Source organism: Physella acuta, unplaced genomic scaffold (genome assembly GCF_028476545.2).
Source record: "Physella acuta isolate Inbredline_101_S28 unplaced genomic scaffold, ASM2847654v3 ptg000171l, whole genome shotgun sequence".
Lineage (NCBI taxonomy): Eukaryota > Metazoa > Mollusca > Gastropoda > Physidae > Physella > Physella acuta.
Genome location: NW_026731690.1, coordinates 765,956 through 784,086, shown reverse-complemented (window position 1 = coordinate 784,086; position 18,131 = coordinate 765,956).

Sequence of the window (18,131 nt, the reverse complement as noted above, 5' to 3'; positions counted from 1 at the left end):
ATCACACACTTACTATATTGTCAACTGGCAGAAATAGCTCGATATAAATTCCTTAGATTGTAAGTAAAATTAATAAATATTTAAAACTAATAGTTAAGAATTATCATGAACAATTTGAAACATTTTTTTTCGTAGAAACAACCCAAGACGCATCCTCAACAACTTCCCAAAGTTTAATGGCGATCGGATGAAAGGACGTGTAGTTATGCATAAAAGACAGACAATCAAACAAACAAACACACATACATTGCTTTATTTATATATAGAAGATAGAATATATATATATATATATATATATATATATATATATATATATATATATATATATATATATATATATATATATATATATATGTATATTCTGTAATTTAGTTGAATACGAATGTATAAATAAAATTCAAATATTTTGGTTTAAATGCAAACTATGAAAACCATGAATTATGACTTAGATGGTTGCTGAAAGAAATAACCTAACTGACTCATTGTAACATTTCTCATTCATCTATTATATTCTCTTTTTTATCTCATTATGTATGATAGCTATGTAACATTGTTTCTTTATTCCACATTTTTAGTGCTAAGTTGTTACTGCTATGTGTTATTGAATTGTTTTATTTGTTTGAACGGCCAATGTGAAAAAAGGCCTTTGTGCCTACAATTGTAACCGTTGTTTGAATAAATTTGAATTAAATTTGAATTTGAATTTATTACCTTAGTTTTCTACAATATTAACAATCCTCAATAGGATACGATTAACAGATCTTCTAATTAAAAAAAACAAAATTTCTTTATTTACAAACTAGAAACTAGAGTTACACTAATTGTTTTGGTTGAAGAAGCAGTACCCAAATAAAAATTAATTTGCTAAAAACAAAATCAATTACAATTCAAAATTGCTAATTGAATTTTTGTTTGCACTATAACTCAGTGCAAAAAGAAATACTCTACATTTTTTATGTTAGTTTAGCTGCTCAATTTAAAAAAATGGTTTTATTACATACGTAAGTTAACTATAACTTGAGTAGCAACAGTTATGTTTGGACATGACGTTCTACCCTCGCTGCTCTCAGCATCAACAGAAAACGAGTAGTTTGTGTTCGCTGATAAACCTGTGACGTTGTACACAATAGTTTCTCTATGTGTTTCGTGTTCGCTGATATTTGCCAGAAGTTTTCCTCCTGTCATATCTTGTACCAGAAATATTTGAGTTGATCCGCCGTTAAATCCAGGTGTCCAGGACAACTTCACAATGTTTTCACCAACATATAAAGCTGTCAGGTTCTCTGGGCATAGTGGAGGACCTAGGTAACATTTGATATCACATATTGCTATTATTAGTACACTATACTACCAATGCTTAACTATCACAATGACTATATTGTCAACTGACAGAAAGAGCCCTCTATCAGAGGCAGAGCCGGCGCTAGGGGTACGCGGGGCCTATGGCCAACCATCCGCGCGGGGCCTTATATTATTTTCATTGGTGTATAATTAAATAAAACATGTACATTGAGGCGTTTTTTTTTTCTTCTCAACGCGAATTAATATTTATAACGATATATGGGGTATTTTTAAGCTGTTTATCAATGTCGTATATTAGTTTTAACATTAAGACACTGATTAACAAATAATTTGTTTACTTAGAAGTGCTTTTGAAACGTTGCTTGTTTCTGTAAAGGCTTTTTGTTTGAAAAGTAAAAAATAAAACAGATATAAGTTTGAGACACGCATTAAAGAGACGATGAACGTCAGCTTCAAACCTGATTTTTTTTACATTAATGTTTATTTATGAAAATCTTACCAGTGCGTTCACAAACGAAGATCTACTTTTCTTGCCTTTCGTGAGGAAAATTCCATGATTATATCATCATAGTCCAAACTGGAGGCTATGTATTTTTCTATTGACAGAATTGACAGACCGCAGAGTCTGTCTTGGGACATCGTTGATCTCAAATAGTTCTTGATCAACTTCAGTTTGGAGAAATGTTTTTGTTGTTTAATAACTTTCTTTGGATAGTGTATGTACTTGTCCAACGCGCCTGCGTGTGTTTTATCAAATTCTTCTCTTAAATTGCGTTTCCTCGCTTTTGATGCACCTGATTCATACTTGCGAAATCTATCTCTGTCTCTTGTAGCCATGGTGTAGAGAAAAATGGTGAAATCACTTTGAAGCAACGTTAAATCGGTCCACAGTGGCGGGTGATAGTATCGATATTTTCTCAATTTATCGAGTGTTAACAGTGGCATTCAAAGTGTGTGGATGCCGGGGAAATGAGCAAAACATTGATAGATTTCGGAATAAGCTCGAATCGTGAAAAACACTGTTTACGGCTATAGATATCCAAATGAAATGACTCTCAAATGTAATCACGGACGCTCAGTAAGGTGGAACACTGGGGGGGGGGTGACAGTTGGTGGGGTGAGGTGAAGGATAACTGTACATTTAAATCTATGGGATGCCAAACCCTAAAAAAAATCAGTTCGGGTACTACGTTACTGGATCTCTGACCGCAGCAATTCAAGAGAAGGTGCGTGTTTATAGAGCGTCCGCGTATTACATTACAGATTAAGACCGCGTTCTCACAAGAGAAGGTCCATTTAGGGGGGTGACACCAAGGCAAAAAATAGCAAAATATATAGAGAAAAACTTGAGGGGGTGCAAATCGAAAGTTTGAGTGGGGGGGGGGTTGCAAATCGAAAACTTGAGCGGGGTGCAAATCGAAAACTTGAGCGGGGTGCAAATCGAAAGTTTGAGGAGGAGGGGGTGCAAATTTTGAAAGTTTGAGGGGGTGCAAATCGAAAATTTGCAATTTTTTTCCCGGGAAGGGGCATGCCCCCATCCGCTCTTTCTTTCCCGCCCCCCCCCCACCTCTGCAAGCCATCATCAGGTCACTGACTGTTTACTACAGGCACCCCCGCCTGCTCACTAAAAAAAACGTCTTCAACGGTCCGCAAACAATAGGGGTATCTGTTTACGTTTCTCCCGATTTTACCTCCCATGTCAGGTCGGGGGCTAATTCGCGACCGCCATCTCCAGTCACCTCAGGACAATAGCGAGTCGTGCCAGCGATGTGTGACACTAATGTCTTTCTTTAGAATAACGGTCTGTCCCAGTCCATGTAGAGGATAACTCACTAACATCAGCCGTGGCCTCAGTTTTAACATCCAAAAATTTCGGCCATTTAGTTGGTTTTTTTTTTAAATTTTATTCAGCAAAGATTATTTAAGTTTACAAACTAATTCAGGCAACAATGGCGTTGCTGAAGCGCGGGGCCCCTTCAAGCGCGGGGCCTGGGGCGGCCGCCCCGTTTGCCACCCCCTAACGCCGGCTCTGATCAGAGGCATAGCGAGGGTGGGGCGGGGGTGCGGACCGCACCGGGTGACACCATTTAGGGGGGGGGGGGGGGACACCAAGGCAAAAAAATAGTCTTTTAAGTACAAATCGACAATCATTACAACGTGCTAACTATAGTAATAGACAAAAGAGTTCTACATTAAACTGTATTATTAGAATACTATAGATAAAAATCGTTACAATTAATTCTGCAAAGATTAAAGTTTATACACATACATACATACATACACACACACACACGAAGCCAACACACACACACACACACACAAACACATATATAAATATATATATATATATATATATATATATATATATATATATATATATATATATATATATATATATATATATATATATATATATATATATATACTTTGTATTTTTTTGGGGTGGGGGGTTACACCACGAAGTACCGCACCAGGTCATACCCGACCTAGCGACGCCACCCACTGCCCTCTATACATTCCTTTGATTGTAAGACGAATTACTTAACGTTTCTATCTAACTGTTATCATTTATCATAAGCACATGGAAGGGTATTAACTTTATCAATACTATTAAGGACAAAATTAGCCCATTTTCCCAAAGCCAAAATCGAGAGGTGGATCGATAACAAATTCACACACCTCTCAAGTAGATAAAAATATCTAAAATGTCTATTTACCTTTAGCAGTAAGTTGGAAACTTAGAGCTCGCGGAGGATACCCTTTGTCATTTTGTACTTGGTAGATACCCAATTGTACTTCTGTCAAGTTAAATATTTTTATAATCAGGGTACCTCGGGCTGAAATTTCATTCGTGTAAGTGTAGCCGATTTTGTATCTTTGTGTGGGGACAGGTTTACCTGTAGGACAAAATAGAGAAATGACACTATTAATAGAGCAATACACTTTTTTTTAAAATTGGATAATTAATAAAGATTTTTTCAGAGAATATTCTAAGTCTTTAAACTTTTAAAATACAGACCACTAAAATGTAAACTGAATTGTGTTGGCGTTGGATACGAAACAGCACACATGGAAATTGAAACATCTGTGTCCACAGGTACACCAAATTTGTGTTCCATTTGTTGACTGTCACAGTGATCGATTCCACCTAGATTGCATACAACAATTAAATGTGATTTGAAGCTTTACTACATTAACAATGTGTGTAGTGACAGTAACAGTAGTAGAAACCACTTTATATATATATATATATATATATATATATATATATATATATATATATATATATATATATATAATATGCATTTAATATATATATGCATTTTATATATATATATATATATATATATATATATATATATATATATATATACATAAATTATGGTCAATATTAAATTATATCAAAGAATGAATATGTGTTGAGAACTGGATTTATTATAATAAGATTAATTTACAAATAGTAAGATCAGACGGTGAACTAGGATTATAACTGTACTACTGAGTTTTTATTATCTCTCCAGATTAAAATATATTCAAGGAATCTCTAAGAATTTTTATTTTAAAACTTTTACAACTTAAAACGTTTGTTAAAAAGAGGATTTTATTCTCTTTGTCTTATTTGAACTTACTAAAAGGTTTGGGTTTCGACTGGCGTTTGCTTCCGTTCTCTCTTAATGTAGACCCAAAAATAACATGCACAACAACAAACAATAGCAACACCTAACACAACATGATATCTTACAATATATCTTCAAAGTGATGTTATTGAAGTCTTCATGTTTTGGGCTGAGGTTGTTTTTTGCCGAACAAATGTAGACACCGCTATCGTCACATTTTGTCGTAAAAGTGTACCGGATATTATTGTCTGAGGACTAAATATGGTTTAAGGTGTGTATGTTATCAGTGTCGTTGTGACCATTTACATGGGTAGGTCTAAACACGCATGAATGCATAACGCCGTAAAAATACACACAAGCACACATTTACTTATAAAATAGTGCAAACACAAACATACTTTTAACATTTAATGTAATTAACTAAAATAAAACTAAATTACATAATGTTAAAAACCCTTACTTCCTTCAGTAATTTCGTGTTTACATGATCTGTATACAATATCTGTGTACAAGCAATAGGGTTACTAGATACTGAACACTCTAACACTGTCTGCTGGTTGAATTCAAGGCGATTTGGTAAATATGGTGTTCCATTGACAGTGAATGAGCTAATGTTTGCCTGAACTGTTCAAAATAAGATGAAGCAATCATTGCGGTGATTGATTTGCTAAACTATACTTACACAAATATTTATTAGCCTATACTTTTTAAAAGTTTTAGTACTACAACTTATGGTAACTCAAATTGTGTTTTCGTTCTGCTATTTGCTTATAATAACATCAATTTCGTATTTGCTTTATTCATTTCGTAAAAAAAAGTAAAGTCATTATAGATTAAAAAGTTGTAAGAACAAAATAATTTTAAAAATAAATTTTCATGTGTAGATTATTGGATCTACTATACATATCGCTAGTAATGTAAATAGGCCTACGTTTTGCCTTATACACATCACTGTTAATGCTAATCGGGAAAAATGTCTTGCTTAAGTCAGATACACGCGAGAAATAATTAGATGCACACTTTAAGAGCTGCTCTGGTTTAATTGATTTATTATAGTCAAAAAACTCTTTGACGATATATTGGTCAAAGAGCTTTACTAACTTTAAGCCAAGAGCCAAACTCAAACTTTTGTTCGTCTAATGTATATATATATATATATATATATATATATATATATATATATATATATATATATATATATATATATATATATATATATATATATATATATATATATATATATATATATATATATATATATATATATATCGATTGTCTCGGTTAAAACCGACTATCTCGAAAAATCCAATTTTCTTTTTTTTTACATAAATCAAAAGCCAGTATGATTCCCCAAAATGCCTGTAATATTATAGAAATCTGTAGAATGATTATCGAGATATAATCATTTAAACAAACCGCCTATTATTTTTATCGTTAAAATCGCTGCGCAAAACGAATATCTCTTTTTTTTCGTCAGTAAACATTTAATCGGAAACGCAGTCGTACGCTACCATCACACAATTTTACACCACGGCAGTCAAAGTACTTATAGGTAAGGATATTTGATAAATTATGTTCAGTTATTCTATTACATTTTATCTTTTTAAAGACTGATTAAGGAAGAATATTTGTTTAATATAGCCTATTTCAAGTTAGATTTTTGAGAACCACACTTATTTGGTTACATTTTTTAGGCTAACACAATACTTTGAAACTAGATATTTATTCTAGGATCTAAGTTTACAGATCAAACAAAACAATATTATTCGAATTATATTTCCACAAATGTGTGCAAAAAATTTCACTTTTGTTAATTAACTACTAGATTTAGCTACGTGTTAAGAAATGTTTTGTATAATAGGTCACAAAATGTTTGGTGTACATGATCAAGAACAAGGTTAGTTGTCTTTAGTAAATGCTTTTATGGTTAATTTTAATTTTAGTGGCCAAATATTGAGATGGCTATTCAGTACAATAAATAATAAGCATGCATCAATGGTTAACATATTAAAACGTGAGCTTAGCAATTGGCTTGCTACAGTGATGAGTATTACATGTTTAGATTTCAGATTAAACATAAAATTATTTAATCATATGATATGAAATTGTATTGATCTTACCATACAGAAGAAGGAAAAGGCTGTTTAAACTTAGCTAGGAATCTCTAGCTGTCAAGTATCAAAATAATGTCATTTAATTAGTCACCCATCTCCTCAAAGTTCCAGTGTATACTGTATCTAGTCCTTATAGTGTAGGTTGTGTTAATTAGGTATTTTATTTTAAGTGTTAGTTTAGTTAGAGGTCTTGTGTTATTCTTTAACTAGTAAGTTGGGTTTTGTATTTTATTAGTTAGTTTAAACTTGATACATTTAGAAGGTTTCTGGCTGATTAAAAGTTCTGTTAGATTCGGGAGTCCTTTGTATTTATAAATTCACCCTAGACGTTAGATATCGAGTGTATGAAGAGTTTCTGATTTTATTGGTTTTTTTTATAGTTCTATTTAGATTCAGTTCAGAAACCTACCCTGAAAGAATCCGGGTGTTACGTAAGATAATTTAGTAGTAGAAGTACGTAACACTACGACTATATTTACTATCAGTAACAATGTGCAGTTAACATGCCGATTCTGGATAAAAATCAGTTTTAGATGTTATTTTTTGTTTCCTGTTCAATTTGAGGTTAAGGTGGTGGCTTTGTTTTTGGTTTTGGTTTAGAGAAAATAGACAACACTATCAACCTAGCGCCCTTTGTATCCTTCCTCAACAGGCCATTTTTCTCGTCTATAATAATAGTTTCGCTTACAGTGTATCTGTGTATCTATCGATTAGTCGGAACGCTTTTACTATAGAGAACAAAAAACAAGCAGACTAAAAACATGCATAGTAATACGAAAAACGAAACCTGACGTCACATTGAGTAAATACTAAGAAATAGTCTCAAGCCGGAAAAGTACACAGTAATATGACGTCATTGATTCTCGAGTAAACAATGAATTAAAAACCATTTTATTCTAATCTTAAAAGTAGTTTGCGTGAAGAGTTTCTTTGATGTATCTCTTAGGGTAGGGGCAAAGCCCCCCCCCCCACCCCGTAGAACGTCTAAGACACCCCCCCCCCCCCTTAAAAATAAATGATGTCATCGATACTCTAAAATAAAACACTGACATTACAGCCTAATCAATGTTTATACTATTAAAAGTGTTTTGCGTGCATACTTTCTATCAAACATCTCTTCCGGTAGGGGCGAAGCCCACCCCTACCCCCTCCCGTAAGAACGTCTAAGCCGTCCCCCCCCCCCCCTTCAACAGAAATGACGTTATCGATACTCTATAATAAAAACACTGACATTACGGCCTAATTAATTTGTCTAATCTTAAAAGTGGTTTGCGTAGAATTTCTTTCATGCACCTTTTCGAGTAGGAGCAAAGCCCACCCACCCCATCCCCCCTTGTAACTGCTACCACCCCCCCCCCCCCCCCTAAGAAAAAATACAAAATATAATTTATATAGAATATATATATATATATATATATATATATATATATATATATATATATATATATATATATATATATATATATATACTTTTACCAGTGTCGGAATCTCCCGCCCCGGAGAATTTTATTGATTTAAAGGCCCCACCCCAGGAAAAAGTCTGAAAGAAACACTGCTTGAGTGAGATTTATTGGCCTAAAGAAGTAAATGGGTTTATTTTATAAAAGTAGGATCTACCTTTAGTCTGTATGATCTACAAATGATACCAGTGATTCTTTCAGATATTTTCCTCCCGGAAAGTGGGGGGGGGGAATACTTGAAATTTTTTAATGGGGGTGGTTTAAATTTACCGGACTGTTTCCATCTATTTTTTTGCAAGTAGATCCAAACTAGATGACAATGCATTATGACATTATGGAATTTCCCTCATAGGGACAACTGTCATTCATGAAACCACTCGGCTCCAGCAAAAACAAAAAAAAAACTTATTAAAAGGATATAACTTTAAAATTTAGTTATAATATTTAGCTTGATTATCATGGTTACACCCTTTAAAGTTGAGTTTAATATTTAGAGATTTTTTAAAATAATTTAAAGCAAATTATCTGCAATAGAATCGCACTTAAAGCAGATAAAACTGGATTGAATTATCATAAAATAATACTTACAGTAAACATTAAATGTTATTGTTTTCTTTAATCCACTTTGATTCGCGACATGGCGGGCACTACAATTGCAGGTCTTTTTGTTCATTTGTCTTGTGATATAAAGATTCAGTTGCTTTGTGTTGCCTGCTGCCGTGAGTTTATTTGTAAGAACGTTTACCGAGGTAAGGCTTTGATCACAGCTAAAAGTTATAGAAGTAACTTTGGGATTTCCTCCATCAATTGTACAAAGTAGATCTACATTCTCATATTCGCTTACGGTTAATGTTGAACCAACAAGAGACCCGTTTTTTGACCACGTAATCGTCGGGATATCTGGAGAATCTATTTAAATGCCAAAAAAAAAACATAAATTAGAAATAGACAGAAAATACATGTAATACAAGTTTTGCTTACTATTGCATGTTAATTTGACCATATTTAAAATATGATTCATTAGAGATATAAACGTGTATTGTATAATCAGTAAATTGTGTACCCGATTTTAGCAAAATATTACTTTACTCTATTGCCGATTTCTAAAAAAATATTACTTCTTCCGGACCGATTTCTTCAATTGTTTTGCAATGAGAATTAAACTAGATGACAATGAATTGAGACATATTGGAATTACGCTCATCGGGGCAACTGTCTTTCTTGAAACCGCCCGGCTTTAGCAAAAAAAAAACATCGTACAGGGCATCCCCACCCCTGACATTATCCCTGGGGTAATTACCTCCGTGTCAATTACCCCCTGTCAATTACCTCCCGCCCAGTATGACATTACCCCCCCCCCCCCCCACCCACGGACATTGCTTAAGGTACAGCTAGGGTTATGGTGATGGTTAGGGTTAAGGTTAGGGTTACGGTAACAGTAAGGTTTAGGGTTAGGTTTAGGGTTAGGTTTAGAGTTATGCCCAGGGCTAATATAAGGGTTAGTATTATGGTGAAATCTAGGCTTAAACATATGGCTAGTGTTTGTTTGGTTTTGTGTTAAATTTTAGGCCGAGGTGATATATTAGGTTTTGGTCTTTTTCTCAAGGTTAGATTTCACGTAATTTATGGGTATATAGTTTGAGTGAGAATTCTAATTTGATGGGCGGGTGGGGAGTAATTTTCATTGGAGTAGTTGACAGGTAGGTAATTTCTACAGGTTATCATACTGGGGGGGGGGGGGGGGGGAATGTCCCGGGGGGGGGGGGGGTAATAGACTCGGGGTGGGGAGTAATGTCCTATTGCAGAAAAACCATTAAAACAATATAATTGTAAAATATTATTATAATATTTATTTAGATTATCATGGCTATACCCCTTAATGTTGTGTTTAATATTTTAGAGATTTTTTAAAAATAATTTAAAGCAAATCATCCGGAATAGAATCGCTCTCAACGCAGATAATATTGGATCGACTTATCATCAAATTATACTTACAGTTAACATTAAATGTTATCGTTTTCTCTAATCCATTTTCATTGGCGACATGGTGGGCACTACAGTTGCAGGTCTTTGTGTTCATTTGTCTTGTGATATAAAGATTCAGTTGCTTTGTGTTGCCTGCTGCCGTGAGTTTATTTGTAAGAACGTTTACCGAGGTAAAGCTTTGATCACAGCTAAAAGTTATAGAAGTAACTTTGGGATTTCCTCCATCAATTGTACAAGTTAGAACTACATTCTCATATTCGCTTACTGTTAATGTTGAACCAACAAGAGACCAATATTTTGATGACGTAATCGTCGGCATATCTGGAGAATCTATTTAAATGCAAAAAAGCAACAACCATAAATTAGAAATAGACAGTAAATAAATGTAATACAAGTTTTGCTAAACATTGCAGGCCACCGCCACCACCCCCTGGAGTATTTTACTATATAACATGTCTCCACAACCACCACCACCACCATAATGTGACCTGATATACTATTCTTAACGCAGATAATATTGGATCGACTTATTATCTAATAATACTTACAGTAAACATTGAATGTTATTGTTTTCTCTAATCCATTTCGATTGGCGACATGGTGGGCACTACAGTTGCAGGTCTTTTTGTTCATTTCTCTTGTGATATAAAGATTCAGTTGCTTTGTGTTGCCTTCTGCAGGGAATTTATTTTTACGATCGTTTACCGAGGTAAAGCTTTGATCACAGCTAAAAGTTATAGAGGTAACTTTGGGATTTCCTCCATCAATTGTACAAGTTAGATCTACATACTCATATTCGCTGACGGTTAATGTTGAACCAACAATAGTCCCGTTTTTTGACCACGTAATCTTCGGCATATCTGGAGAATCTATTTAAATGCCAAAAAAAACCATAAATTAGAAATAGACAGAAAATAAATGTTATACAAGTTTTGCTAACTATTGCATGTTAATTTGACAATATCTAAAAATATGATTCATTAGACATATAAATGTGTATTGTATAATCAGTAAATTGTGTACCCGATTTTAGAAAAATATTACTTTACTCTATTGCCGATTTCTAAAAAAATATCACTTCTACCGGACCGATTTCTTCAATTGTTTTGCAATGAGAATTAAACTAGATGACAATGCATTGAGACATATTGGAATTACGCTCATCGGGGCAACTGTCTTTCTTGAAACCTCCCGGCTTTAGCAAAAAAAAAAACATCGTACAGGGCATCCCCACCCCTGACATTATCCCTGGGGTAATTACCTCCGTGTCAATTACCCCCTGTCAATTACCTCCCGCCCAGTATGACATTCCCCCCCCTCCCCCCCCCCCCCCCACCCACGGACATTGCTTAAGGTACAGCTAGGGTTATGGTGATGGTTAGGGTTAAGGTTAGGGTTACGGTAACAGTAAGGTTTAGGGTTAGGTTTAGAGTTATGCCCAGGGCTAATATAAGGGTTAGTGTTATGGTGAAATCTAGGTTTAAACATATGGCTAGTGTTTGTTTGGTTTTGTGTTAAATTTTAGGCCGAGGTGATATATTAGGTTTTGGTCTTTTTCTCAAGGTTAGATTTCACGTAATTTATGGGTATAGAGTTTGAATGAGAATTCTAGTTTGACGGGCGGGTGGGGAGTTATTTTCATGGGGGTGGTTGACAGGTAGGTAATTTCTGCAGGTTATCAATACGGGGGAGGGGGGAGGGGAATGTCCGGGGGGTAATAGACTCGGGCGTGGAGAGTAATGTCCTATAGCAAAAAAAAACATTAAAACAATATAACTGTAAAATATTATTATAATATTTATTTAGAATATCATGGTTATACCCCTTAATGCTGTGTTTGATATTTTAGAGATTTTTTAAAAATAATTTAAAGCAAATCATCCGAAATAGAATCGCACTTAAAGCAGATAATATTGGATCGAATTATCATCAAATTATACTTACAGTTAACATTAAATGTTATCGTTTTCTCTAATCCATTTTCATTGGCGACATGTCGGGTACTACAATTGCAGGTTTTTTTGTTCATTTCCCTTGTGATATAAAGATTCAGTTGCTTTGTGTTGCCTGCTGCAGTGTTATTTGTAAGAACGTTTACCGAGGTAAAGCTTTGATCACACCTAAAAGTTATAGAGGTAACTTTGGGATTTCCTCCATCAATTGTACAAGTTAGATCTACATACTCAGATTCGCTTACGGTTAATGTTGAACCAACAAGAGACCAATATTTTGATGACGTAATCGTCGGTATATCTGGAGAATCTATTTAAATGCCAAAAAAAAACAACCATAAATTAGAAATAGACAGAAAATAAATGCAATACAAGTTTTGCTAAACATTGCAGGCCACCACCACCACCCCCTGGAGTATGTTACTATATAACATGTCTCCACAACCACCACCACCACCATAATAATCAAATGTGACCTGATATAATATTCTTAACGCAGATAATATTGGATCGACTTATTATCAAATAATACTTACAGTAAACATTAAATGTTATTGTTTTCTCTAACCCATTTCGATTGGCGACATGGTGGGCACTACAACTGCAGGTCTTTTTGTTCATTTCTCTTGTGATATAAAGATTCAGTTGTTTTGTGTTGCCTGCTGCCGTGAGTTTATTTTTACGCTCGTTTACCGAGGTAAAGGTTTGATCGCATCTAAAAGTTATAGAGGTAACTTTGGGATTTCCTCCATCAATTGTACAAGTTAGATCTACATTCTCATATTCGCTTACGGTTAATGTTGAACCAACAAGAGACCCGTTTTTTGACCACGTAATCGTCGGGATATCTGGAGAATCTATTTAAATGCCAAAAAAACATAATTTAGAAATAGAAAATAAATGTAATACAAGTTTTGCTAAACATTGCATGTAAATTTAAACATATCTTAAAATATTATACATTAGAGATATACATATGTGTTGTATAATCAATAAATTTTGTACCAGTATTTAGCAAAATATTAGTTTACTCTATTGCAGATTACTGAAAAAATATCACTACTAGCAAACCGAGTTCTTACATTTTTTTACAAGAAGAATTAAACTAGATGACAATGCATTGAGACATTATGGAAATGTGCTCATCGAGGCAACTGTCTTTCGTGAAACCACCCGGCTCTAGCAAGAAAACTACAACATGGAACAGGCCCACCTTCCGGAGTAATTACCTCCGTGTCAATTAAACCCCGCCCAGTAGGATATTAACCCCCACGGACATTCCTTAAGGGTTAGGGTTACGGTTACGGTTAGAGTTAGGATTAGGGTTAGGGTCAGGGTTAATATTAGGGTTAGTTTTATGCTACGTTTAGGGTTAGCGTTAGGGTAAGGATTAGGTTAAGGTTAGGGGCAGGGTTAAGTAAGTGTAAGTGTAAGTGTAAGTGTAAGTGTAAGTGTAAGTGTAAGTGTAAGTGTGAGTGTGAGTGTGAGTGTGAGTGTGAGTGTGAGTGTGAGTGTGAGTGTGAGTGTGAGTGTGAGTGTGAGTGTGAGTGTGAGTGTGAGTGTGAGTGTGAGTGTGAGTGTGAGTGTGAGTGTGAGTGTGAGTGTGAGTGTGAGTGTGAGTGTGAGTGTGAGTGTGAGTGTGAGTGTGAGTGTGAGTGTGAGTGTGAGTGTGAGTGTGAGTGTGAGTGTGAGTGTGAGTGTGAGTGTGAGTGTGAGTGTGAGTGTGAGTGTGAGTGTGAGTGTGAGTGTGAGTGTGAGTGTGAGTGTGAGTGTGAGTGTGAGTGTGAGTGTGAGTGTGAGTGTGAGTGTGAGTGTGAGTGTGAGTGTGAGTGTGAGTGTGAGTGTGAGTGTGAGTGTGAGTGTGAGTGTGAGTGTGAGTGTGAGTGTGAGTGTGAGTGTGAGTGTGAGTGTGAGTGTGAGTGTGAGTGTGAGTGTGAGTGTAAGTGTAAGTGTAAGTGTAAGTGTAAGTGTAAGTGTAAGTGTAAGTGTAAGTGTAAGTGTAAGTGTAAGTGTAAGTGTAAGTGTAAGTGTAAGTGTAAGTGTAAGTGTAAGTGTAAGTGTAAGTGTAAGTGTAAGTGTAAGTGTAAGTGTAAGTGTAAGTGTAAGTGTAAGTGTAAGTGTAAGTGTAAGTGTAAGTGTAAGTGTAAGTGTAAGTGTAAGTGTAAGTGTAAGTGTAAGTGTAAGTGTAAGTGTAAGTGTAAGTGTAAGTGTAAGTGTAAGTGTAAGTGTAAGTGTAAGTGTAAGTGTAAGTGTAAGTGTAAGTGTAAGTGTAAGTGTAAGTGTAAGTGTAAGTGTAAGTGTAAGTGTAAGTGTAAGTGTAAGTGTAAGTGTAAGTGTAAGTGTAAGTGTAAGTGTAAGTGTAAGTGTAAGTGTAAGTGTAAGTGTAAGTGTAAGTGTAAGTGTAAGTGTAAGTGTAAGTGTAAGTGTAAGTGTAAGTGTAAGTGTAAGTGTAAGTGTAAGTGTAAGTGTAAGTGTAAGTGTAAGTGTAAGTGTAAGTGTAAGTGTAAGTGTAAGTGTAAGTGTAAGTGTAAGTGTAAGTGTAAGTGTAAGTGTAAGTGTAAGTGTAAGTGTAAGTGTAAGTGTAAGTGTAAGTGTAAGTGTAAGTGTAAGTGTAAGTGTAAGTGTAAGTGTAAGTGTAAGTGTAAGTGTAAGTGTAAGTGTAAGTGTAAGTGTAAGTGTAAGTGTAAGTGTAAGTGTAAGTGTACGTGTACGTGTACGTGTACGTGTACGTGTACGTGTACGTGTACGTGTACGTGTACGTGTACGTGTACGTGTACGTGTACGTGTACGTGTAAGTGTACGTGTAAGTGTACGTGTAAGTGTACGTGTACGTGTACGTGTAAGTGTACGTGTACGTGTACGTGTACGTGTACGTGTACGTGTACGTGTACGTGTACGTGTACGTGTACGTGTACGTGTAAGTGTACGTGTACGTGTACGTGTAAGCGTACGCGTAAGCGTAAGCGTAAGCGGGAGCGGGAGTGGGAGTGGGAGTGGGAGTGAAGTGTCAGTGTCAGTGTCAGTGTCAGTGTCAGTGTCAGTGTCAGTGTCAGTGTCAGTGTCAGTGTCAGTGTCAGTGTCAGTGTCAGTGTCAGTGTCAGTGTCAGTGTCAGTGTCAGTGTCAGTGTCAGTGTGATTCTAGATCTAGATCTAGACTCAACATAGACTCCAGATCTAAACTCTACATCTAGATCCAGATTTAACGTACATTCTACATCTAGAATCTAGAACTAGAATCATAATATATTAAACTATTTCAGGTCTTAATTATTTTATATAAATCTTATTTTGCTTAACTGTGTAATTGGCTAATTTAAGATAAAATTTAATTAGAAATAATTCTAGAACTAATTCTAGGGCTGATTCGCATAGATTCTTACGCCGCTTAGAAGTAAAATATATAAGTTATTAAATTATGCAGAGTACGAGCTTAGATAGCTAAGAGGTAAACATATTAGGTTACCACGCGGGTGGCATGGGTTCTAGACATGTCAGTGATTTTTAAAAAAAATATTTTGTTTTTAGTTGTGAACGATAATGTTGCCTTTGCCTATTGGAAGTTAGCGGGACACATGGCAGGTGAAGCGAATAGTGTGGTCAGAGCCATTCTCGGCCGGAATCTTTTTTTTTAAAGATAACACATATTGTCTGAGACTTGGCGGAACACTGGGCAGTTGAAGTAGTGTTGGGTAGGTGTAAAGTTCACCTATGACGACAGCATACGAAGAGATAGTGTGGTCAGACCCACGCTCAGCCAAAATCTGTGTTTTCAAAGACAAAAACATGTCTGAGTTGGAGGACACTGGGCAGGTGAAGTAGAGTTGACCTGTTTTTGTGACATCAGCATATGAAAAGATTATGTTGTCAGACCCATGCTCAGACGAAGTCAGTGTGTCGCCTTTTTGAATGTGGGGTCTGGTTATTTTGTGATGACAAGTGACAGACGTGATGTCATTTATGGATGACTCCCGAAACCCACAGTTATCCAAGGGATGACCGGGTAAGTCTAGTATAATCTAAAATCGTTTCGAATAATTGTGCTGCTGTTCGCTCTATTATCAAATTTTAGAGCAAATTTGTACAAGTAGGGCCTACAAACACAGTATATTTACATGTAACACAGAACGCCATGTTGTTTAGTAACGATATCTTTCAATAACATTGTTAGCTGTAATATTGCACTTCGTGTGGTCCCTCCATTGTGTAAGAAACCATTATAACTAACTTACTTTAATTTTAAATACGGCAAGTTTAAAATTAGTTTTTAAAGACTATATTCATGTTGAAAATACATTGTGTATCTGCCGCTTATTGTTCACTGGAGTATAACTACACCGTACACCTATAGTTGGGGAAGTGTATAATTCCCTCACATTAGAAATTAATGATTTAATAAATTTCATCTTGGAATTTTTTTTTTCTTTGTAGCGATATTTCTTTTAAACTTATTTAAAGCATATGGGTTATAATGTGTAATTGTCAATAAGTAGAGCATTATGATTAAATCAAAACATTTACAAAATGGTCCTGCACAGAAATTCCAAAAGGACTACTTTGAAGAAAGTGTATTACATATATATATATATATATATATATATATATATATATATATATATATATATATATATATATATATATATATATATATATATATAGGTAATTATATATTGCAGATTGTATAACTCTTTTGGTCGCTAGTTATACATAACTTTTTTTTGTAAAAACTGTTTAAATTAGCGAAGGAGTTGTACTAGCATTATGCCTAGGTGAGTATTGTGTTCACCTAATTAAAATAAATACAAAGGGGTATCTTTTTTTTTTTATTTAAGCACCAATAATATATATACATATATATATATATATATATATATATATATATATATATATATATATATATATATATATATATATATATGTGTGTGTGTGTGTGTGTGTGTGTGTAACTATCTATTGCACATTGAATAACACTAGTTGTCGCTCGTTATGCATAGCTTTATTTTTTAGTTTCATGAAAACTCCAAAAAAAGAAAACCTCGCTGTTCGACGTTTATATTAGCAAAGATTTACTAGCTTTATTGCTAAAGCCTATCCCAACATTTTGTTTACTTAATTAAATCGTAATAATATTTCTTTAATATATACAAAGGGGTATCTTTTTTTACAATATTATATGCAAGTTTGCATCTTAATATTCCGCTTGCAAGTAATAGTAAATTAAATATAATTAATTGAAAAATAAATTTGTAGAGATATAAGCGAGAGATTTAGCCTGTATTTAAATGTAACGTTTTACAACTTACATTTGACATCAAAGTTTACGCTGCTCGAGAGTTTGTACTGCCCTGTTACATGTCTTGCATGACATTCACATTCCGCCTGATGAAAGAAGGTTGTAACCGTTGTGGTTGTTCGAATTTCTCTACCCCAGGTTGTTTCAACGTCTCTCCAATTTCCTTTAAGTATGTTCCTGTCACACGTAAAACTGACTGACTCCACCCTTGGATTTCCACCTTCCACTGTACACACAATTTCTAACGCTTGACCTGCAGTTACTCGAATGTTTGAACCAAGCTTAGCATTTTGTGGTATTGTAGAAATTACAGGGTACTTCACTGGGGGATCTATTGGTTAAAAAATAATGTTTATCGATTAGTTAATTACATCTGTAAATCTTACCAGGCCGCTTAGGGGTCGTCCATA